Consider the following 27,334-nt stretch of genomic DNA (forward strand, 5'->3'; position numbering starts at 1 on the left):
TGCATAAGGATTTTAGCAATTAAGCCTCTTAAAGAACCCATGGTCGGCCACCTTGGAGATCCATCGGCAAAGGAGCAACGCAAAGAAGCGAAGGAGCCTTGTCAGTTAGAGTCTTGGGTGACAGCTACTCTAAATTGGGTTTAATCTTTCTTTTCTTTAAATTTAATTTAAAGATATTTGCGATGTGTTCTTTGTTCTTGTTTACAACAATGATAGCTTAATTTTATTTAAGCTAGGATGATTATTTTGATTAAATAATGTTTATTTGATTCATGCTTATAATGTTTGTGCCTCATTCGATCATGTTTTCAATTAGAAGCAAGTCTGTATTTCGTTCATACGTGATTGAAATTCACTTGAATTAACTGAGCAATCCTAACCAGACGACGGCTAATGAACGCATAATTGAAATGTGCATGCTCAATTTAGATCCTAACCCGATTGAATTGTAGGTTGCATAACACATATAACCAAGCTCTGTTATCTGCATAGTTTTTAGATTTGTGTGATTAAATTGTTTCAAACCTATCATGTCCCTGTTACCTCACATGAATGCTAAGAAACCCTTAGTAAATAAGGATCAGTAAAATGTATATTTACTAAGTAAAGGATTCCAAAAGGACCTAATGTGGTTTCCAAACTCATGAAAGATCGAGTTGCCATGGAATGTTTTTCCGAATGTTATTAAGCATGTTGATGATAAATTGAGTTTAATTAAAGTAATTGTCCTAGTTTATTTATGTTATAATTGTTGCAAATTGTGTTTAATTTTACTAAAATCTATTCCATTCATATAGTTTGCATACTTAGGATAATTTGCATTAGGGATCATTGCATTTAGTTTAATATATTTTAATCACCACTTCTCAACTATATTATGTTTTTATTTATCAAAATTTTAATATAATTTTACAAATTAAGTGACTTGACACAAATACAATCCCTGTGGAGACGATAACTCAATGCTTACTTATTACTTGATAACGACTGTGTACACTTGCACAAACCCCAGCGTTACACTCGTACCAACAACTTCTTCGTGTGTGGGCTCAAACCAAGTCGAATAAAAAACAAAGAAATAAAAATTCTATTTCTTTATATGGAAAGGAAAAATTATCTTCTCAAATAGAAACCAGTAGAATCTTTATTTGAAAAAATATGTTTAATAGTTGAGAATAAATTCTTTCTATTTTCATACAGAATAACGATATCTAAATGTTCGGTTTAAAGCCCTACCGGTGCCACCTATTTATAGAAAGAGATGGTAAAACCCTTATTGAATTGTAGAAGTTTATTTCAACTAGAAAAACGAACTCCTAGTCTAACTAGAAGTATAGGTGGCGGCAACCCTAGTTAATATTAACTCGGGTTAGTCATCCACCCTATTAACATGAAGGGCTTTTGGGCCTCTTCCATATTGGATCCAATTACTAGTACTTTCTGGGATTTTAACCTAACACTTGATAATTTGATCAAACCAATATTTGTTTTTCCATTTCCCAAAATAAACTCTAATATTTATATTCTAGTAAATAATTTTCTCATCCCAATTTTACCTTGATAAAATTATGATAATTTTACCCCTAGTAAAATTTCTAAGAAAATATATTTAATATTTCACAATTCATCTTGTTCACTATGATCAAATGATTTGTTTTCTTTTTCGGCTTTAAAATGGCTCACAAACATAAACTCATTTTTTGATCATTTTGAGAAATCATGTTCATTTTAAATGAATTAATTTCTCATTTTCATTTCTATTTTGAGAAAACCACATTCATTCCCAAATGGTTTCATTTCTAAATGTTTTCCATTTCTCCCTTTCTATTCATTTTGTTCATTTTGATTTAAACATGCAATTCATTTTTGTTTCAATGAGTTAGCGAAGGTACCAATTGAGCATATGCAATTGACACTCAAATGGTTTATAATTAAGTTTCATCTTTTAACCTATTAATTATAAACACATTTAGTCATGAAGTCATTCCGCTATAGTATCATGAGTTGATACGACATAGTTATGATTATTTATATGTAATGTTTGTAGTTGAATTGTGAAATTATAATATTTGAATGCATTTTAAATTGTTTACAAATTGATACATAAAGGTGAGAAAATGATTACAATAGAAAATATGAGATTTGTGATAAATACGGATAGATATGTAATATTGGATGAATGTAAAATTCAATATACAAGTGTACGAAATATACCTAGTATTGTTATATCATTAAATTGAACGTAAAGTAGACTAAATTGATGATATTTAATTATATTTTGAATTGTGGATGGAACGTGCAAAACTTTAAGGAATGGAATGAATTGTAAAAAATGATACTGATGTGTTATAGAGCTGGAATGAACGTAGGATAAGATACAATAGGCACGCTAATAGGGTTGATTGTGCGCTAGTATGGGATATGTGTAAAAGATGATGAGGAGTAAAAGATATGGTGGAGATATCACTATTTACATCGAAATCCTACATTTTTTGCAGATGGATATATGGTGTGGTGGATGGATGATACGTTATATGGTACAATATTGTGCTTACAAGCTTTGCACTATGCTACCTTGGTATAGTGGAGGGACGATATGTTATATGATATGATATTATGCCTAGAAGCTTTACACTACGTGTATTGGTGTGGTGTAGTTATCGTTCTCTCAAGCCATTTGGTGTGGTGTAATTATCGCTCTATCGAGTCATTTGGTGTGGTGTACTTCTTGCTCTATTGAGCTATCTGGTGTGGTGTAGTAACCCGTGTATCTGTATCTTATTATTTTAGTTTTATCGGGCTAATTCTTTAAAAGAAAAGGAATTGACTGATTTTATATGATATATGAAAATGGATATGTATGCGAATATTTTGTATTGTACGGTTGAACTGAATAAATTATGTATATGTTCGAAAATTATACAAAAATGATATTGGATTTAATTATATAAATGGGGAATGTTATATGTCTGAACTGTAGACATGTGTTCCAAATGGATATGTTATATAATGATTGAATAATGTAGTGAAATATATAAAAAAATTGATGACATTGACATAAATGACATGGAATTGGGTTATATGGTATTGTTAAAATTAAATTGTTTGAGACTTTTTTTTGATGATCTCACCTTATTGTTGTTAAATGTGAAAACAGGAAAGTTGTTTAGTAGCTAAATTGTTACATTAATAGAGATTGAGGTAAGCTTACTGTTTTAGTTCCTATGAACTTACTAAGCATTCGGATGACATTTTTTGCGAAACATGTCTAATGGATCAATTCCAAGGCTCACACTATCCAGTTTCAATCTCAGTAGGTTTTTGATCATTCTAGACTTGATTATGTGGCATGTGTTTAGGTTTAAATGTGATTAAATTTTTATTTTGGATGTTCAGGTAATGATTCTTGGTTATAAAGCTTATTTTGGGATGTGTTACTATGTTATGTAGATAGGCTTTGAATGGTATAAGTGTTTATTTGAGCAATGAAGATTAAGGTCCATATATCATGCTTGATCTTTAGTGCTTATCTAATATGTATATATGCATTGAAATAAATATGTGCAAATGTTCATGATGATGATGTAATGTGACTGCTTATAAACGCACTATCGTTTATAGTGAAAATATAACACCAAAAATATAAGAATTAATAATGGTGGTTTCTGCAAGTGCACGATTCAAATTGTAATATAGTTTGTACAACGAAATACTCGGAAGTATTTTGAGGATCATACCTAAGGGAGGATGGAATAAATAATGAAAATAGTTTAACAAAAACAAGTCTATGTAGTAGTAATTAGTTCCTATATTACGACAAACCATAAAATAAGTGATGAGATAAAAATAAATAAATAACGATAACAAATGAATAAATAAAAATAAAAAATGAACTAAATCAATAAACCAATCAGGAAGATTAACTTGCTTCAGGGTTTGTATGTAACACCCCTTACCCGGTCCAGTTGCCGAACCCAAGCAATAGGATGCTACGAATAAAAACCAAATAATTACATACAATTATTAGTTAAAAATCTTAAATAAATGTTAATTCATTGCATATTAGCAAGTGTAGCATGTAATTCAATCAATTTCAGGTTTATATCAAGCTTACAAAAGCTTAAAATCAACCCGATATCAAAAATGGATCGTTTTGTTACAAAAATAAAAAGTTAAGAAAAACCTGTAAGCAGGGGTCATACGGCCGTGCCCCCTATCCATGTGTGAGAGCTAAGCCAGTGTGGGTTGAGTCATACGACCATGTAGGAAAATTATGCTACAGACTGATGCCATGTGGTGTTGGAGTCACACGACCCTACAAGCAACCATGTACGTCCATCTAGGCCGTATGGGTCAAAGTGTAAATATTCAAAAATATGTCAGATGGTTGTGTCACCGGCCATGAAATAGATTGTGGCCGTCTGCACCAAAATCACCTAAAAGCTTATAGACCACACGATCGCACCATATGCCTGTGTATGGCACATGGTCGTGTCTCAGGTCATGTGTACCTGGAAATACCTTTCAAGGAAAGCTTAATAACATTACTTCACTTATTCAGAAGCAACCAAACCATACTTCAACCAATTCAAAAACACCAAATTCATGCAAAAACATTATTTAAATCAACCAGACTAAGTGTCTAACTAATATGCCATAATTGGCACCTCAATCATCAATTCAATACTAGCTAAATGACAATATTCAACCATACCAATATGCCTTCAAGGCACTTCAACAAGTTTAATCTTTCTAAGCACAACCAAAAGAGCACATAAATACCAATTCAAAAACCTTAAATGACACATTTACTATCACATACTCAAACATAAAATAACCATTAAAGAAATCCCATACTTTGATGCACCAAACTTATCAAAACATTTCCATGACATAACCTAAGCATACTATCCATCATCCATATCCAACCATCAATCAAAAACACATCACATAGCATGACATTTTCTCAACCAGTACAACATTAGGCATATAACCCAAGCAACCTAATAAGACATCAACCAAATGAGTATTACCAACACATATATATACATACTTACACTTATATACATAGTCTCCAAAATGCCAACAAGATACAAAATGATCATTATAACAAAAAGACTTCCTAGGTACATGCCAAGACCAAAATTATCACATCACCAACACTAAGTCTGAGATTGCCACTTGATGCTAAGTCGATGATTGAATCGCTAAGTACCTAACTTGCATAGGGAAAAACAAATCCGTACGTTGAGTATAACTCAGTGGTATTTCTATAATCTGAATATTTATACATAATATAGAACATTATGATGCAAAATATAAATCAAGTGATGATATGCAATATAAAAAATTATTAATGTTGAATTATATTTTCTTTGATCACAACCAACTCATCATTCAAATATCACTACATGGGAATTATATCCCATATTGCATATGATAACTTAATTCATATATTGATGTATGACATCTAAGTTTTCAAATTCATATATTTAACAAATGAGCATCACCATTCAATATTCACATTTCCATCCACCATTTCATGTTCTATTTTACATTTCATTTCCATTTCTCATGATTTGCCATTTCAATAACAATATCTCGATTTTATCATTTATTTCCCTATTAACATGACTCAGACTCTGATGGATACACGGATCCAACCAACACACTAGTTTGGCACCCAATGCCTCATCGAACAAATTTGAAGCAATAATTGTGCCCAACACTATAAGTAAGTTTGACACCTAGTGTCTTATCGATTAAACCGAAACAAATTGGCACCTACTGCCTCATCGACTTGTAGTCGAAGTAACCTTGAACTCTTCCTATCCTATGACATGCCAATTATATCTGATTTTTCCTGAATAGGTAATAGAATATTCATTTTATATTTCAATACCAACCAATGTCTCAATTCATATTTACTTTCAATATGTATACATTTATTCTACATATATAGCATCCACAATCATCTCAATACATATTCAATTCTCAGATTTATTTAAATATACACATTTTTCAAATATACTCAATTTAGTCCTCACAATCATCAATTAATTCAAATCATCTCAATAGAACAAGAAATCTCACCTCATACTCTTACCATGTATAAATAATTCAACAACTTATAAGTTAATTTAGATTATAGAAACAAAAACTATGAACTCAGAGCTATTCATCAATGACTTTGTCTTTTCCTTTCCTTTTCGAGGAATCTAGGTGGACATTAGATACAGATTAAACAAACATAATATTTCATCAATTCCTAAGCAATTCCACATTTAATTGAAAATTTACACAACTTTTTCATTTGATTCATTTTAGTCCTTAAAATTAGAAGTAAAAAAAAATTAACATTTAACCTCTAAATCTAATACCAAATTCACTAGAGTCTCTATAGGACTTCCTATTTCTCAATTACACTACAAATTTTAGCATTTGTGCATTTTAGTCCCTATTGCACAAAATCATTAACTTTCTTTACAATTTAAACCTTTTTTTATACTAATGTAACATCCTATACCCGGTCCAGTTGCCGAACCCAAGCTATGGAACGCCACATTAGCCACCTAAATAACTCTCCATTAACACCTAATCTAAATTCCAACACACCACAAGTTCAAACATAAAATATGCTTAAGTTACTAACACTCAACGGTTTAACATATATGCCCTTTCAATAATACACATAAACTAACTTTTATGCAGGTGGTATTTTTGTTGAAGTAAGCAATTTACACATGTTTTCACATCAAGGTTCAATCCTAGTGTAGCTCACACATTCTAAGTCTTCGCAGTGTAAGACTCAATAAGCAGGGTAAGTTTCACGAACTACCCTTTACATGTTTAGTTACCGCAAACTCAGTTCGTAGGTTTCCTCTTATTCTGTACATTAAAATTTATTAAGGGTTCGAAAAACCAGTTTTCCAATTGTTAGGGTTCATGCTTTGTATTGTTTTCCAACCTTGTCACTTCATAACAACCTTGGCAAACTCTATATAAGTTTCACAGTTTTTAATAGTTCATGTTGTTGCTTATGACGATCACTACGTTTAGAAGTTTATTACTGAAGTATGAACTTGTAATTTTAAGAAAACATCAATCAAACTTGGACTATATTCTTATTTTTAAAATTCAGCTGTGTTTATAAAGTAATATTAGTTCAGAAATAAAAACATAAAGAAAAAATAAGAAAACATAAAAATAATTAAGTCCTAGAAAATTCAATGAAGTCATCAGAAAGATATCTCTAAGACTAAGCAAATTCCCATATTGCTATTATGTCTAGAATTCACTTGTTCTACCTTTCCAATGTTTATGCTTCGCCTGGATCACTTGCCTCGCTGTTACACCCTGTTCAATCTACTTACCTGCAGTGTTAGGAAGAAATGTGTGAGTTCTTGCGAACTCAGTGAGCATAAATGAAAGAATAACTACATAGCACACAAAAAACATAAGTTAAACAAAAGCTTTGGCAAAGTCACTGGACTGTGAACTAGGTTTGCCATATTTACGCAAAGCCTGGTTCGCAGTTACTTACATTCAATTAGCTTAAAGTAGTAAAAATATATATCTTGGAAAGCATAATCATCTTCACGTGTTCTTTTCTGTTGGATAAGCAGGTCTTCTTATAACTCCTCACTTTGACTCAAAGAGTCTTAACATGTCCCATAAGTGTAGCATAAGATAAGCACTCTCCAAACACACCAAGATTTCCTACTGAATTGAGCTTAGCTCGACATCCCTTATCTCTCCAACTTGTCCTAAGGCCTCTCACCCAAATCACAAAACATAAAGGTCAGTACTCATAATCCTATGGCATGACATTATGTCTAACAGTTTCAAAAGATTATAGTGTTAAAATATTTACTTGAACATAGAGCTCACATTGTAACACCCCAGATTCAATCTAGACATTATTGTCGAATCTAGCGTGTTACATTGAAGTGCTTTTCGAAAACCATGTTTTCATTGAAAACCCTTCTTGAAATTTCAAACTTCTTTCCATTTAAAACTTGTACAAAACCTCAGTTTGCGTTTGTTTATTTTCAGTTGAGGTTTATTAAAAAAATGTTGTTACCTTCAAAACCGGGTTTACAAAAATGTGATATTTAAACAAATGGTTTACGAAAACGTAATATTTAAAAAAACTTGAGTTACGAAAACATAGCGTTTGAAAATAGTTATTGTTTTGGAAAACCGGGTTCTCCTTCTAGCAAATAAGAATCACAATCAATAAAATCCCGAATTTAAAATCCAGAAATTTTAGAGGCCTTATTACAACCCGAATCAAAATCAAAGTGCTTTAGTAAATGAGCCACAACAGAACAAAACTTGTGCAGTTGTGTGGCCCTCTTCGAGTCCCTCGCATCTCCTAACCGTCAACGCTGGGGATTACCTTAAAGGTTAAAAACGGGGATAGTTTATAAAAACTCAGTGTGTAATCCCCTATCATTTAGTCTGTAATATAAGCGAGAATGATGCGGGCGAGCCCTTTTCAAGAATGAACAATGTGGGCTTTAGCCTAAAATAGTAAAAGTGTAGTGTAGGCCTTAGCCCATTACAGTATCAGAATCAGAAACAGAATACATGTGGGCCTAAGCCCAATACAGTCAGAAAATCAATAATAGAAATGAAACAATGCAATCATGCAACCCATCCCAATCCAGCCAACACACCATGTGAGGATAAAATCTACCCACCCAGCCAACACACCAATATCAGCACCAGTTGTGGCACTAATCAGTATCGCAGCAAAGTTGCCAGTAATCAGAATGGCTAATAGCCATAAACAGGATAGCTATAAGCTATAAATAGAATGGCTACAAGCCATAAGTACAGTAATATGATTGGCACAAAGCCATAAGTAGTAGTAATATGACCGGCACACAGGCATCAGCAATGGTAATATGATCATCACAAAGCCATCAATATCATCGCAGCAAAGCTGCCAACAATAGTATATGTGGCCAAGCCACTAGTAATAGTGATTGTGGCAGAGCCACCAGTACAGTACTTCCTCCATAACAAAATCCCCACCCCATGTAGTATGTTGTGTATGCAGAACGCCATGCACAGAATCAGTCATACAAATCACAGGCAAATCATTCATATCAATCATAGACAAATTAGTCATTTAAATCACAGAAAAATCAGTCATTTACACCTCGAACAAATCAATCATTTACATCACAGACATATCAATCATTTAACCCCGATCGGTAAAATAGTCATTTTACCCTACAGGGTCATTACGGTCATTTTACCTTATAGGGGCATTACGGTCCTTATTACGACCTCTTAAAAGGTCTATCATCGGTTTGAGCGACTCTGATAACCTACACGACCAAAATAGTGTATATGGGCCCAAAACCTGCTATTGGGCCCAAGTGGGCCCACACGCTCGTGTGGCCCATTTAGTCCAGATTCACATACGGTATCGCAAGCCTCATAAACCAACCTATCAATGATCACTTACTGAGGATTTTACCCGTGTGGGCGTACAAGCCCTTTGGGCCCACACAGCCCATTTTGACCCATCGAGGCCCATAACGGCCCCAGTTATGCAAATGTCATAGTCCAACAACACTTACCACATCACATACATTTTATCCGTGTGGCCCACAAGCCCACTGGGTCTACATAGCCCATTTTGGCCCAACGAGGCCCAGAACAACCCAAGACCACGAGAGCGCTCATGGTGGCCTCTATAGACTAACGCCCATGTTTGTGGGCTCGATTCACCACACGCATGATTGCACGCTCATGTGGCATCATAGCCATATTTTCAACTTTTTGGCATTTTGCTGATCTACAGTCATTGCAGTGTAACAACACATACTTTCGGCTTTTCAGCCGATCATCGAATACTGCATACAAATACATACCTGATTGCAACAACGAAGAGTGTGAATAATCTGGAGCACAAAACCTCTAAAACAAATGTATTTCAGTAATAGTCAGTCAGGAGGATTTGGCCCGAAACAAGAAGAACAAAGAGATTTGAGAGGGAGAGAGAGTATGAGAATTCGGCCTAACAGAGAAAGGAAAAACGAAATTAGAAAAGAAGTAGAGATGAAAGTAAAAGGGAGGGTCGGCTATAGCAGAAAATGATTAAAGAAGAGATGAGTAGGAAGTTTCAAGTAGAGAAGAAACAATATTTGGTTTCTTTTAGGGAAAAGAAGCCAAACTAAAACTGAAAAAGGAGAGACCAAACGGCAACATACAAATGAACCAGCCAGGAAAACAACTCCGGCACTTCGGATATACCTAACAAAATCCCCTAGCCGAATTTCCAAGAGCAAGAAACCTATTTCGGCACAACTTCTCAAGGCTTCAAACTCCTTGAAAATCTCCACCCCCTCTCATTGATTTTCTCCCGTTATCCCTCCTTGATATCCTCCACAACCAACTCACAAGACGAAATCAAACTCTTCAACAACAAAGTTAAAATCCAACACCAACTCTTGCCGCCTCAAGAACAAAATATATAATCCCATTTGCATGCAGTGAGACTCGAACTCCAGTCCCCTACCAGAAACAGCACACCAAATTGCCACTAGACCATACCCTCTCTTTGTGTCTTAAAACAACCACAAATAATTTTAAATCCTGTAAGCTAACATCCAAGTTCCCTTAAGAGCCCAAAAAAATAATTTTTTTCCAAAGGCCAAACTTGAACCTAGGCTTCTCAAGCACTCCCAAATACGCTCAAATCACTTAGCCAATCAACAAAACATGCAATTTGTGTTACTCAATTGCACAACTAAAATATCTAAGAGTACTCTCCAATCTGCTTCCAAACTCAATGCCCAATACTTCTAGACCCAAAATTTGGGGCGTTACACACATGTCATGAGGAGCTCGCAAAACACTATTCATTATTAGCTCACAATATAGATCTCGCATACCACTGTTCATAAAAACACATATTTGAAATATTCACGAAACAAAGTTTAGAAAAGAATTACTCTCAAAATTTAGGATAAAACCCTAAGCTCCTAGTTCACACTATGCTTTGCAGATACAAGTGGCGACCCGTGAACACTGACAAGTTTGCTGAAAGCTTTAGACAAGCTTTGTCTTTCCTTTGTCTTTGCTTGTAGATGGTTTTGTTAATTCCACAATTTCACAAACATACACAAGTCACTTAACAGTCAAAGCATATTAAAACTCATACCTAAACACAAGCTTACCTAGGTTCACACATTCTTGTCTTTTGGTGAGCCTAGTCCCTTTTGTTGCGAACCTTATTAGGAGTTCTAAAGAAAAAGAGTCTTACCTTAGGTTCTAAGAGCTAAGTTCTGGGTTTTGGATTTTGTAAAAACTTGACAACAAGATAATTGATGGAGGAATTTGAAAGAGTTCTGTCTTTTCAAAAGATTTTGGAATTGTAATATCCCCAAGCCGGGTCTAGTGCCTTCGTGTATATTTTTTTGGTTCCAAGTGTGAATTTAGGAATTTATCTGGCTAATGGTAATTTTTTTAATTTAATTTACAAGGTCAATTTCATTTAAACTCGAATAAAAAATAATCCAGAAAAATAAAAATATTTTTGGAAAAATAATTTTAAAGTAATTAAATAATTATTAGTGAAAATAATTAATTTGGGTCGAAAAAAATTTTAGAATATTTTTTATTGGGGGTTAATTTGAGTTAAATTTAAATATTAATTAAATTGGATTTAATTGTAAAATAAAAGAAATTTTATTGTATTTATTTGGCAAAGAAACCTTTAAATTCAAAATTTTGGAGGGAAAGGATTAATTGGTAAAGTAAGGGAAATGTGGGAGTGGCTATTGGGAAAATTTCCCAATTTTTAAATTTCTGGTGGGTTGTTTCAGTTTTAAACACAATGCATCTAGCCTACTTTTCACACAATTTACATCAAATTAGAGAGCTATAAAATTTGTTTTCTTTGCATAGTTTTAAAGACCTATAATCAGAGAATAGATTCAACAAATTTCTTTCTCAAAATACTCTCTTTTTTTACCTGAAATTATTCACAAAAGTAGCCAATAATTTTCTGAAATTTCTCAAGATTCTTGAATCAAGATTTTCAATCAAAGGATTTAGAATGAATCAAAAGCATTTATTATTTCTAAACTTATTTTTATGATGATTAGAAGCATATTTACATTATTTGAGTGATAATTACATGATTTTTTTATCAATGCCATCTTCTTCAAAAGCTTAAGGTACTTTAATGGTGGATCTTGAATTTTGAGAGGAAATCCACAAATCAATGGATGTTCCAACTCAAAATGGATCTATTAGAAGGTTTTTGATCTTATTTATCAAGATTAAACATGTTTTGTAAGGTAATTTAAAGAAATTTGATTTCCATCATCTTCATGAATCAACTTTCTGGATTTTTGTGAAATTGACTTAAATGTGAAATTGATGATTAGTATATGTTTATTTGGTCTAGTATTGATTTTTTGAAGTGATTAGGAGGGCTGGAGTGATCGATTTTGTGAGGAATCTAGTTTTCGACCTGATGATACAAATCCGGTAAGGTAACTTTGAGTGAGAATTTCGTGTAGCCTAGTTCATGGGAATTTGTGTTTATTATATCTTTTGGAAACTGGTAATATCTATTTTATCTCTATTGAAGCTTCGAATATTGAAGAGGATCGAGCTAATCGAAATTGAAGTTTGGATTTGCTTGGTTGATTACTTGGTTATGGTTGAGTTAGTTGTGTGGTGAGTGTTATTAAAGGGTAATTTGGTAAATTGACCCCCACTTATGCTTAATTGGATGATTAATTACTGATTGCAAATATTTAATTGAGTTTTGGTTGGTTAATTTTGCAAGATTATTGATATATGTTTAAGTGATGACATTTTTTTTAAGTGTTGACAAGTGAGCATCTAGTGATTTTATGTGCTTGATTTGATTGATTATAGTGGTGAACTCAGCAAGCATGATGGAGTTTAATTTGATAAATGAACATTGATAATAAGTAATTGGTATGCTAGATTTAATTTGATGTTAAAATGGCTATGTTACATGATCCATATATGCATTTTGGCACTTTAAATTGAGCATATTATTGATTGAAATGATGTTATGATTGATTGAATATATTAGCATTATAGCATGATGGATCCATTGGATATAGTTGGCATGCCATAGGATTTGTGAGTACTCACCATATTGATATGTTTGTGAGCAATGAGGCATTAGGTGGACTAGTTTGGAGTAGATAAGGGAGTGTTGAACTTGTATCTCCATTCAACGATACTAATTTAAGGTGATATAAAGGAGGGTGTGGCCTCAACCCACTCAATCTAGGACTGATTCTAATTCTGATTGGGAGTAAGGAGATCTATTTATCCGATGTACGATCACCCAATTAAGCCATGATTATATATGCGAATATAAATGTATGAAATGTTATATGATAAATAAATGATTATATGCCATGATTAATTATGATATCTGATACAAGGTTGAGCATATGATATTGAAATATTATGGATTGATATTGTGATTGAAAATTTTCATTTAATTGGCTTCGATTTAAGCATGATTTGGGTGCTAATTTACTCGTCATTGTATTAACATTCATTGAGCTTTTTAAGCTCAAAACCTCACATTCGTGCAGTTAACCGATGGGATTGAGGAGCTGATGAGGTAAGCAAGAGAGTTCTAAGAGATTAAGGCTCGGTAGAGGTTTAGCTACATGTTTTAGAGATGTTAATCGGGCATTGTTGAACTTCCGGGGCTTAGTTTAATTTCAGTTGTAATTGGACTTGGACATTGGACATTTTTAATTTTAGATGGTTTTATAATATCATATATGCACATTTAAGTTTGATTATTGAATAATTTATGGTGTATTAGTGCTTCATAACACGGTGATTGATAACATGGTGTCTGAGACATGATGTTTACACTAACCATTGTTTAAATGAAGCTTCTATAGAGTGGTTTACTAGCGACTAAGGTACGTCACTTGTTTGAATTAATCGATGGGTGGTATGCATGAAATTGAATGTTTAATTTTATTTAATTGAGGCTTAATTAGTGTAAATAAATTCAATAGAAGGTGTATAAATATGTATGATACTTAATTGTTGCTAAATCAGGTTTAATTGACCATTCAAAATACTCAAAATCGGGTTTATAATCAAATATTTTGCACACAAAAAACTGCTGCGGACTATTAGGGGTTTGAATTCTAGTTTTTTTAAATTGGTTCTCTAGTTTGTTTTAATTACAAATTAGTCCTGTAACTTGATAAGTCTAATTAGAGCCTTAAATGATAAGGAAACTTGATAAAATTTGATAGAAATGCACTCAATTTAATGTTCGGGTATAGTACTAGTAGTTTGAAATCCTTACGATTTAGTTTTTAATGATAAAACTTAAATTAGACATAGAAAATAAACTTGGATTAAGCTAAAATTTTTAGGGCTTATATAAATTGGCTAAAAGAGGGTTGGCAAATGTATAGATCTAAATTTGGGTTAGTTTAATTGTAGGTGATAAAATGACAAAAATGCCTTTAGGTTAAATTACTTATAAAAAGTTTAAAATTGGTTTACAAATTTCTTCCACATTAATAAATAACTAATAAATGGATAAGATTAAGGTGCTATAAGGTCAGGGTGTGTCTTAGGAGGTCGTTAGCCGGAGAGTCACTTAGGTGCTAATGTAACGCTTCGAATTTGAGTCAGTCTGTCCTGGTTAGGTTTGGGGTGTCATAGGAATTTTCAATAAAAAGAGCTTAATTTATAGGCACTAGGTGTTTTGGTGTTCTGAGGATACCCTAGTCATAGTAGAAGTAACAAAGAGTTACGTGCATGAATGGTGTTACGAAGAGAAAAATAAGTTGACTTCCTAGTTTTTGTATAATTATTCTTTTGCTACTCTTACTTTTGACTTTTGACCTAAAATAGTAATCACAGCTCGCTAGGCCCACTAGCGACCCCAGATCGCTAGACCTTTTGGTGAATACCAGCTCGGCAGGCCTACTGGTGAACACCAGCTCGCCAGGTCTATTAGTGTAAATCTACTCACCAGGCCTCAAACTCCTAGGCCCTAATATGGGATGTGACAACTAAACTTAAAATCTATCAAAATAACACCTCAAGCTTCAATTATTCTACAATGGTAACATCTTCATACTTTAATTGTACCAAAAATTACAGCATGGGTCGACTAGCTTACGCTCCCAGGATTCCGAAAATATAAAAATTACAATAAAAAGACTAAATTGAACTAACCAAATTGAAGCATGAAACCTTGAAAAACCATGTAGTGCATCCTCTTCCTTTCTTATTTTGTTTCAAAGTTTTTAGGATGAAAAAATAATGAATACTTTTTGTTTCAATCCGCTAGTTATCATCTTTTTCTTTTAATTAAGTTTTAATTTATTTTATATTATAATTAAATAATGTTTATATATTATAACATGTATATTCACATTTTTAAGTTTTATTTTCCATTTAAGTCCCTTATTTTAAATTTAAATTAAAAATCTTTAACAATTCACACTTTTATCACTTATGTGATTTAGTCCCTTTACTTAATTTAAGCATTAATTCGACGAATTTACCTTACCAAATTTCAATTCACTTGTAATGTAATTTCGTAAATATTTAATAAAAATATTTATAAGTCCAGTTTACAGAAATGAGATTCTGAAACCACACTTTTTGACAACATTGACTTTCGGGTCGTTACAATTCTCCCCCTCTTAAGAAATTTTGTCCCTGATATTTACCTCAAAAGAGATGGGGATACTAAGATCTCATTGTCTCTTCTGAATCCCAAGTCACTTCTTTAACTATATGGCTATGCCACAAGAACTTTCACGAGAGGAATACATTTGTTTTGCAATACTTTCACCTCACGAGCTAGAATTTCAGCCATTTCTCTTTTGTAAGACAATTCGGGCTGAATTACTATTTCTTTCATTGAAATAACGTGAGACGGATCTGATTGGTATCTCCTGCGCATCGGCATGTGAAAAACATAGTGTATTTTTTGTAGCTTTACCAGCAATGACAACTGATACGCAACTGGTCCAATCCTTTCGGTGATTTCATACGGTCTGATAAATTTATCTGTCGTAATTTGGTGTAGCATATTAAACTAGTTTTCGCATTTGAGGAGCTTAAACACAAGCACTTTGGTTATGTTTTAGTCCAGTTTTCATAATTTCATTTACATTCAATAAAAAGTGTAATTTTAGTCTTTTGTTGATCTTAGGGGTCGAATGAGGCCTAATGGTGAGTTAATATACTTTGTGAGTTTGCAAGAAACCATTAGAAGGCATGCTAACTCGAAACTGGTCACTATGTTACAACACGGAGAGTTTGATGTCACAACATAAGGAGCAAAATAGAAGAATTCCAAGACTACCTTCGGTAACGCGACACTGCTTGAGGTTGTCGTGACACACCCCTGAAGATACCCCGAATATGAGCAAATTACCCTCGATGTCTCGACACAAGCACTAGTTTGTCGCGACATTGGTCCTATACGAGAAGCACGTACGAGCCAAGGGTGTTTTGATCTAAACAATCAAATGTTTAACACGAGAACATTAGCTAACCTAGGGTTAAAGATGATGGCAACCCTAAATCTATAAATAGGCTCATTTGAATTTAATTTCGTTTAATTATGTTGGGTACGATCCTTGAAGTACTTACCTAAAATAGCAGTTTAATTTTGTGTTAGTTTAACCAATAGGAATTTAATTCCATTTAATTCTGTTTAACAACCTAAAATAGGAATTAGGTTAACATTAATTTAGTACTCGCCTCCCTTATGTATGGTACTCGAAGTACTTACCTAGTTCATTAGAAAAACTATATTACAACCTGACTCGTATACTTGCAGACACCGCCTCAATTCTTTATCTTTGTTTGTACTATTCATACTCTGGACGTTAGTACATCCAGTGGCAGTCAAAAATCGAGGACTAAGGTTTCCTTTCTTTCGAAATCATAAGACTTTCTTCCATAGAGAAACTTCTAAAAACAATTTATCACCCACGTAAAATTCAATGTCTCGACGTTTTAGATCCATGTACGATTGTTGTCTATTAGAATCTACTTTTAACCTATCTTGGATCAATTGAACTATAATTTTCGTTTCCCAATTTAATTATGCACCAACTACATTTCTTTCACACAAATTCGACCAGGATATAGGTGTTTGACAACTATGACAATATAAAGCTTCGTACCGAGCCATTTTAATGCTCAATCGAAAGCTATTGTTATATACAAATTCGGCCAAAGGTAAGTAACGTTCCTAGCCTGATTCAAAATCAATTACGTAGGCTCTAAGCATATCTTCCAAAATTTGAATAATTCCGTAAGAACCTGTTAATTTTAGGAATCAAAATAGATAACATTTCATTTATAAAAATTCAATCATTTATTCAAAACTATTTTAGATTTTATTAAAAACTCATTTTTTGGTATTTGCAGCAAAAAAACCATGTCATTGAAATATTCTATTTAATAACTGAGTTTCATGCGAAATAATTTAAAATACCAGTTCGAAAAATTTTTAAAACTCTAGTGTCATGCAATCAAGTCATGGAAAACAGAATAAAATCCCCGAAGTAATGTCCCATGCCATAGCCCATAAAAAAACTTATTACAATTAGAAAATAATGATTAATATTTATTTAAAATACTTAAATATGAAAACATCTGAGAAACTTCTCCAAAAGCTGTGCACAAGTCTTAACCTCGAGTATTATCTGTAAAATCAATAAACTAAGGGGGTGAGCTAAATAAGCCTGGTGTGAGTCTTAGTTAGGTATTAAATAGGAATCATAGTATACAAATAAGAATATCACAAATTATTTATACTATTTAATTCCATAGAGTGTTAACTTAGGTAACAAACAGTAATTAAAACTTACATTTTAGAATATAGTAGAAAACATATAAGCAGTCCAATTTCACAGATAATAATATGCATGATGTTGTTGATGCAAAGTTTTTCAAAAATCAATGTAGAATTTTAAAAAATGTTCCTACCCAACTCTGCTATACACCATAAAAGAGTTCCTAAGAACTCATCCATCCAATAACATACCAAAATTGTAGACAAGCCACCAGATAATGCAGACAAGCAGCTGATACAGATATATGTGGACAAGCCACTAGAATCGTAGATATACTACCAAAGTATGTGGTTAAACCACTAGAATATACATATCATTAAACTGCCAGAATCTTCCTCCTTTCAATATCGTCCCAATCCCATGCATTGTGACATGGCATGCAAAAATAGAATCAGAACAGTGGGCATGCTTAACATGAGATCAAATATGGTAATATCATAATTTCATCTTATATAATGAGATCAGATTAATAGAAACAAAAATCGTGTCATAATGTCACAAAACAGAAGTGTAAGAACATATCATATAATTTCATCCATCAATATAACACACAACATATTAAAGGCATTGTGGATTTAACATATAAGAGTTTACTTACTTGGGAATAATCCTTTTCAAGAATTTATCAACCACCATGAATACTTAGTGTATTCAAATATAGCCACATTTCAGGCACTTGATAAAATTTAATCACAACTAAACAATATTTACAAATAATTATACATTTTTATTTAATTAAACCCACACTAAATAGGTCACTTTACAATTTAGGTCTTTTAAGTACATTATACTCGAGTTACACCATTTTTAGGTAGTTTAAATGATATCACCATAAACATTTTAATTTTATTTATGGTCAAATTTTGACGTAAATTTTACAAAAATATAAATATCGTATACATTCATCCATAAAGGATCCATTGTGAATCTACAATACAAAACTTCATATCTACAAAACTTCTAGGTAGATCCAATACAAAACTTATTTTAACGCCCACTTTCGAATCTTCAAGATTATCTCATATCTAAACTCACAATAAGGATCCATTTTAGAACATCTATAATATTTTATTTATATATAATTAAATAGATTTTCAAATCCATACATACATTACCATACTTATGTCATTGATATAATTCACTTCCTAAATTTCTAGCAATCCAAAGTAGTCGTATTTGGTCCTTCATCAATAAAACATTGTAAAGTGAATTAGTTCCAAAAAAATATGTCAATAACATATATATGTATATAAATATTCGGTCAATGAAGGAAAAAAGGATGGAAGATGTGACCCAAATTTCGAGTGACACATTAACTACAGAGGTGACTCTCCAAAAAACTACCACAAATCACACCAACCATCCATACTCACCATACGTATACAAAATATTTCATACAAGCATTTAGTTCTATGAGCATGCTTTTCTAAATCAAACAATAAGCGGAATAAGGAGTACTTCAATTTCGGCAGACTCTACTAGCTGCAAAATGTCTCGTTAGTTCTTATTGGTAGTATCATATAATTCAAACAACAATTTTAGCCAAAGAAGCAAACATGAAGATCAAAAAGTCCCAAAAATTAAACAAACCAAAAAGTCCAATTACACCCCTTTAAGAAATTATTTTTAAATTGTCTAAAATTATCTGAGTCCCATTCTAAGTCTCTAGCCTGGGAATGTCCCACAATGCCTTCCTGGGGTTTTATAAGCTCGACGCACATATTGTAGAAAGAAAGTTTGTACGAGTCCATTTGAACCTTAGGAGTTTGTAGGATACAAATGACATGTCATTACAGATTACCGATTCTCAACTCGTATGGCCTTACCGATTGTAGCTCGTGAGAGCTTACCGATTCTCAAATCGTATCAGCTTACCGATTTACAGCTTGTGAGAGCATAGTGATTCACAGCTCGTATGAGCATACATGTACAGGAATTGACAGATTACAGCTTAGCACACTATGTGTGAGCTATCCCGAGTATCCAACAATATTCTATATGGTTCAACAAGCACTATTCTGAAATGAGATATTAAGAGTTTGATACGAACCATTACAGGTATATACATGAATTATATGGAAATGTTATTACTTGGTATATGTGAACATGAAATGGATGATACATATATATCAAGCTTGATTATTTTTGTGTTCATCCATGAGTATTGGCTATTATATGTGTTTTACATGGCTACCATGTTGACGAATATGTGCTTAGGAATTTGGCCAAATTGTGTTGGGATATGCTATGTTTACTTACATAAATTCTGACAAAATGGTAAGTTAAATTCCATGTCATACGAACTTACTAAGCTTAAATGCTTACTTTGTGTTATTTTATGTGTTTTATAGTGAATTAGAAGCTCTTTCGGGTTGGAAGCTTGGCGGAGCTATATCACACTATCCATCAGCTCTTTTGGTACATTTGGTTTTTTAATTTTGGTTACAATGGCATGTATAGGTTAATTTGGACAATGTTGGCCTACATGTTTTGTTGTTATCTTGGCCATCTATTTCGCTTGTGTCTTGGCACTTTGATGATAGTATGAGTTTAGTAAATGGTATGTAAATATTTTCTCTCTAATGGTTGATGTTTGGATTGCTATGCTTGAATTATGGAAGATGAAAACTATGGTATGAATGTGCATGTTGTATATGTGCTTTGTGACAGAATGAAATTGTGGTAAATTGACACTTTTGTGGATATGATTTATATAGTCATTTGATGCTAGTCTTATAATGGTGTTTTGGTACCAAATGGTTATGTTTTGGTAAAAAAATTTACATGGAAAGATTTGGTACAACTATGCATATATGTTAGTTAATCATTTAGGTAAGTTTGAATACATGGTTGACATGTTTATAAATTGTCATATTAGGTGCCTAAGGGCATATTGGTTGTATGTGATTATACAATTTGTATAAGGCTAGAAAATGCATGGTTTTGGTACCTTATTGTGGCTAGATTATATGCACAATCTTGGGTGTAGGTACATGTTAAATTTGGTGAGAAATATAGCTTGTAAAATAGCCTATTTTTGTCCACACGGGCAGAGGCACGAGCGTTTGTCTCAGCCTTGTGTGACACATGGCCAGGTGACACAACCGTGTGTCCCCTGTAGTTTTCAAAGGGTTGCAAGTCAGGCTATTACACGACTAAGAACACGGCCTGGCACATGGGCGTGTAGGACTACTTCAAAAGGTACATGGCCTAGCACACGGGTGTTTCGCTTGGCCGTGTGGCCCAATTCAATGAGTTGCACGGGCATGGACACGGGTTGGAACATGGTTGTGTGTCCCTATTTCAAATACCCATACGACCGTGTGACCCTTGCAGCTTTGAAAATTTTCACTGTTTTCTGATAAATTCTTTGAGTTTTCGATTTTGTCCCGACTTATTTCTAACGTGTATTTTGGACCTTGAGGGCTCGTATAAGGGACGGTATGTATGATTTTGATTGGTTTTGATGTGATTATTAATATGTTATAAAATGTTTGAAATTTCTATCTGTTTGATTTGTAATCACTAGTAATGCACCGTAACCCTGTTTTGGTGACGGATTCGTGTTAGGTGTGTTACATTTATTGTTATCAGAGCTACGGTTTAGTCGATTCCAGGACTGAACGTAGTGTTTATGGGTCTAGCTGTACATGCCATTATATAACCTGTGATAGTGTGATACCTCCTAACCTTTTTAAATCATGTTTTCATATAGCAATTGCATCCAACTGAGCTGATTTCGATGTAGTAGAGAGCAACGCTCAAGCCTCCCTTCACTGAGTAGCTTCGAGTGGTGCAAGGCTTGTATTTGAGGGTCGGGGAGGAGAGGCTAAGGAAGCCTTCTTCTAGATAATGAGTGAATGGCTCACTGAGTTCATATGGATGAACTCGGCTGCTCAACAACCTCCACCTCCTCCTATTCCCCAACTGGTCCCTGTTATTCCTCAAGGTATAGAACCAATCCGAGTTAGTAAGCCTCCTGTTGTTGAGATATATAAGTATGGGGCTGAAGAATTTCGAGCTATTATTGAGGATGATCCCGAGAGAGTTGAATTCTGGTTAGAGAATACAATTAGAGTTTTTAATGAGCTATCCAAGTTGAATGTCTTAAATGTGTGGTCTCATTGTTGAAAGATTCGGCTTATCAGTGGTGGAACATGATTTCTGTTGTGTCAAGAGAGTGGATTACTTGGGAATTCTTCCAAATTGAATTCTGAAAGAAATATATTAGTAAGAGATTTCTGGATCAGAAACGTAAAGAATTTATAGAGCTCAAATAGGGTCATATGACTCTATCAGAATACAAGCGGGAATTTGTCAAATTGAGCAAATATGCTCGGGAGTGTATTCTGACTGAAACTGCTATGAGTAAAAGATTTGAAGATTGACTAAACGAAGACATAAAGCTTCTAGTTGGAATTCTTGAGTTAAAAGAATTCGTTGTACTGGTTAACCAGGCACATAAAGTCGAGGAGCTGAGTAAAGAGAAAAGACACGTTGAATTTGAAGCAAGAGACTCGAGAAAGAGATTGGCGGGAAATTCATAACAGCCAGCATCAAAGAGATCAAAAGAACATCACAACCGTTCTACAGCTTCAGTGGGATGTTCTAGTAGAGATACAGGTATTCGACACTCCAGTCTTAAACCTCAAGCTACATATGTAACGAGTGTAGGTAGTGTCAGAAATGCTAGACCAAGTGTAAGCACTATAACATGCCACATTATGGTGAGTGTCGAGTGAAGAATGAAGTGTGTTTTAGATGTGGTTCCTTCGACCAGTATCTTAGAAATTGCCTTGAGAAATTTGAGAAAGAGAAAGTTCAGACTACAAAATCGAGCAACACAGCTGCGAAAGGTAGACCACCTCGTAATCTTGGTAATACGAGTAGTGGCCATGGTGTAACCAAAGACTCTACTATGACATCTGAGGCATGAGCACCAGCTAGGGCTTACGCTATTCGTGCAGGTGAGGATGCTTCTGCGCTAATGTTACTACTTTGATTGATCCGGGTTCAACCCATTCATATGTTTGCACGAATTTAGTATCTAGTAAAAATATGTTGATTCCATTGAATTCGTGGTTAAAGTATCAAACCCCCTAGGTTAGTATGTGCTAGTTGATAAAGTCTGCAAGAATTGTCCTTTGACGACTCAGGGTTACAGTTCTTTGGATGATTTGATGTTATTACCGTATTATGAATTTGATGTGATTTTGGATATGGATTGGCTAACTTTGCATGATGCTGTTTTAAACTGTAGACGAAAGCTTATTATTTTGAAATGTCAAAACGGTGAGACGCTTCGTATTGAATTAGATAATCCAAGTGGGTTGCCTATTGTGATATCAGCTATGTCAACGCAGAAACATGTGAGAAAAGGTTGCAATGCTTATCTTGCTTATGTATTGGATACTAAAGTGTCTGAATTAAAGCTTGAATCAATGCCAGTGGTTTTCAAGTATCCGGATGTGTTTCCATAGGAGTTACCTGGATTACCGCTAGTTAGAGTGGTTGAATTTGCTATTGAACTTGCACCGGGAACATCACCGATATCAATAGAACCTTACAGAATGGCTCCTACCGAGTTGAAAGAGTTGAAAGCACAACTGCAAGAGTTTTTTCTCGACCTAGTTTTTCACCTTAAGGTGCACTGGTTCTGTTTGTTAAGAAAAAAGATGGATCGATGAGATTGTTTATTGACTACCGTCAGTTCAACAAGGCTACAATCAATATTAAATATCCACTGCCTTGAATTGACGGTTTGTTCGATCAATTGAAAGGTGCCACAGTAGTCTCGGAGATTGATATTTGATTTGGCTACTAGCAACTACGAGTGAAAGATTCAGATGTACCAAAAATTGCATTTAGAACCAGGTACGGACACTATGAATTTCTTGTGATGTTTTGTTTAACTAATGCAATTGTAGTATTTATGGATTTGATGAACAAAAATTTTTCGGCCGTAGTTAGACAGAATTGTTGTAGTATTTATTGATGATATTCTGATATATTCCTGAGATGAATCTGAGCATACTGAGCATTTTAGAATTGTTTTGCAAACTCTGCGAGATAAACAACTATTTTATGAATTTAGAAAATGTGAATTTTGGCTCCAAGAGTATTGGATGGAAACGAGTGAATGGATTTTAAAAGACTTGGACAGCACTCTTAAGTAGAATTTTAAGGGGGTCGTGTCATTGTTAAGGGATGCGGCTTATCAATGGTGGCAATCAATGATTGGAGGTATACTCCTACAGGGAATTAATTGGACTTATTTTCAAGATGCCTTTAAGAATAAGTTTGTGGGCCCTCGTTATGTGGAGGCCCGTCATTTGGAATTTATTGAGCTTATATAGATAGATCAGTCCAAAAGAGAAACAAGCCCTACTGGCCCAAATCCGTGACCTGTTAAGTGGGCTAGAAAGGCTAGACCACCACAGAATAGGGAAGCAGTGGACCCTAGAGAAGGGTAGATTTAGGTTTACCACTATTGTCAGAAGCGCCATTCGGGCAAGTGTTGGATGAGGATGGGTGCTTGTTTGATATGTGGTTTAATGGAGCATAAGATTAGGGATTGTCCTCACCGTCAGGATCAAGTGCAAGCTCCGGTTCAAAATTAAGGCCCAGCTGGGGGTTAAAATCAGAGTGCTTAGAGGGGTCGTAATCAAAACTAAAATGGGAATGGTAATCACGGCCAGAGAGCACCAACTCAATGTGTGAATTGAAATGAGGCGGGACAACCTGCCTTGGCTTATGCGACTAGGCACCTATAGGATAAAGATGCAACTAACGTCATAGCAGGTACCTTCATTATTTATTCAATACCCTATTTTGCTTTGATTGATATATGATCTACCCATTCTAGTGTTGCTTGTAATGTGGCTGTCAATTTGTAATGCAACTATAGTTAGTCCCTTACGATCCTCCACTCATGTGAATAAAGTCTATAACTGATGTCATTTAGAGGTTTAGAGAGAGGTATTTGTTGTCGATTTGATGGAGCTTCCTTTGAATGCATTTGATTTGATTTTAGGGATGAACTAGTTGGTTGAGCACGATGTTCGATTAGATTGTGCATTAAAAAGGGTGACTTTGGTGACTGAGTCTGGGAAAGAATTTGTTATGGTAGAAGAACGTCAGAATTATCTTTCTAATGTAATCTTTGCTTTAGTAGTAGAAAAGATGGTGTGAAAAGGGTGCGAAGCATTTTTTGCTTTTGTCTGAGATACAAGCGTCGTTGATCTTTTAGTAGAAAGTATTTGAACAGTAAGAGATTTCTCAATGTTTTTCTGGAGGAACTACCAGGGTTACTTCCGAAGAGGGAAGTGGAATTCAAAATTGAGTTATTTCTAAGAATGACACCTATGTCCATCACTCCCTACCGCATGGCACTGAAAGAGATTAAGGAGTTGAAGATGTAGTTGCAAAAATTATTGGTTAGGGGTTTTATTAGACCTAGTGTTTTGCCATGGGGTGCACCGATTTTATTTTTGAAATAGAAAGATGGAATCTTACGGTTGTGCATTGATTACTAGCAACTGAATAAATTAACTATCATGAATAAGTACCCTTTAGCAAGGACTAACGACCTATTCGATCAGTTTAGAGGTGAAACTATCTTTTCCAAAATTGACTTAAGACCTAGGTATTACCAACTCAAAGTGAAAGATTCTGATATCCCCAAAGCCACTTTTAGTACTCATTATGGACTTTACGAGTTCTTTGTCATGCATTTTGGGTTGACTAATGTGCTAGTGGATTTCATGGACCTTATGAATTGTTTGTTTCAGCTTTTCCTTGACTAGTTCATCATAGTTTTCATTGACGACATCCTTGTGTACTATAAGATAGAGACCGATCATGATAAGCATTTGAGAGTGATTTTATAGATACTCCATGAAAAGTAACTTTTTGCTAAACTTAGTAAGTGTGAATTTTGGTTGAAGTAAATGATGTTTTTGGGTCACGTTCTATTTGTTGAGGGTATTTGTGTAGATCTTAAAAAGGTTGAAGCTATCTTAGATTGGAGGCAACCAAAGAATGTTTAGGAAATTTAGAGTTTTCTAGGTATTGCTGGGTATTATCAAAGGTTTGTTGAGGGTTTTTCCTTGATAGTAGCCCCATTGACTAAGCTGTTGAAGAAGAAAGCTCCTTTTAAGTAGGGAGACGAACAACATGCCAGTTTTAAAAATTTGAAATCCATGTTGACAAAAGTTCCCGTTTTAATTCAACTAGAATCCGGTAAGGAATATGTTATGTATAGCGATGCTTTGCATGTTGGACTTGGTTGCGTCATCATGTAGGATGGTAAAGTGGTAGCCTATGCTTCAAGACAGATTAGGCCACATGAAGGTAATTACCCCACTCATGATTTGGAGTTGGCAGCTATTGTGTTTGCTCTCAAATTTTGGAAACACTACTTGTATGGTGAGTAGTGTATTATTTACATCGATCACAAGAGTCTCAAATATCTCCTCACCCGAAAGGAACTTAATTTGAGGCAATGAAGATGGATTAAGTTCTTAAAGAACTATGAATATATGATTGAGTATCATCCTATGAAGGCCAATGTTGTGGTCGATGCTTTAAGTAGAAAGGCAATGTCTAACTTGAGGGCTATGTTTTCTCACATGAGTATCTTTGATAATGGTGGTATTTTGGCAAAATTGTACGTAAAGCCTACTTGGGTTCAGCAAATTAAGGATAAGTAGAGTTTGGATGGAACTCTAACACCTCAGTTTAAACACGTAGGAACTTGGGATTAACTATGATTGAATATTTTACCTGAGAGGGAGGTATTCTATGTTTAATGAACAAAATTTAAGACAATCTATACTTAAAGAAGCACATAACAGCCCTTATGTATGCATCCTAGTAGCACTAAGATGTATCGAGACTTGCGGGAAGTGTATTTGTGGTTGTGTCTTAAACATGGTGTGATCAAATTCATATATAAATGATTGACTTGCCAGCAAGTTAAAGTAGAGCATCAGTATCCATCAGGGTTGCTCCAACCAATTCATATACCATAGTGGAAGTGGGAGAGAGTGACAATGGATTTTGTTAGTGGGTTGCTCTTGACACCTACCAAGAAAGATTCGATTTGGGTTGTAGTGGACAGACTGACTAAGTCTATCCATTTTGTTCATGTTCGCACTAATTATTCTCTCCAGAAGATAGCTAAGATTCTAGAAGAAATTGCACGAGGCTTTGGGTACTCGATTGGATTTTAGTACGGCTTTCCATCCACAATCTGATGGTCAGCTGGAAAGGGTGTAACACCCCAAACCTGGCCCAAATATTATGGCTGAATCTGGTGTGTGACATCGAAGTGTTTCTCAAACTTTGGGCTTCTTAGTAAAACTCATTTCTTAAGTTTGGAAACCTCTTTATTAAAGTTTAACTGTACAATTAACCAAATGTTTACCTTGTTAACTGCTAATGTTATTTTA

This window comes from Gossypium raimondii, chromosome 9, assembly GCF_025698545.1.
Source record: "Gossypium raimondii isolate GPD5lz chromosome 9, ASM2569854v1, whole genome shotgun sequence".
In the NCBI taxonomy this organism is placed as follows: domain Eukaryota; kingdom Viridiplantae; phylum Streptophyta; class Magnoliopsida; order Malvales; family Malvaceae; genus Gossypium; species Gossypium raimondii.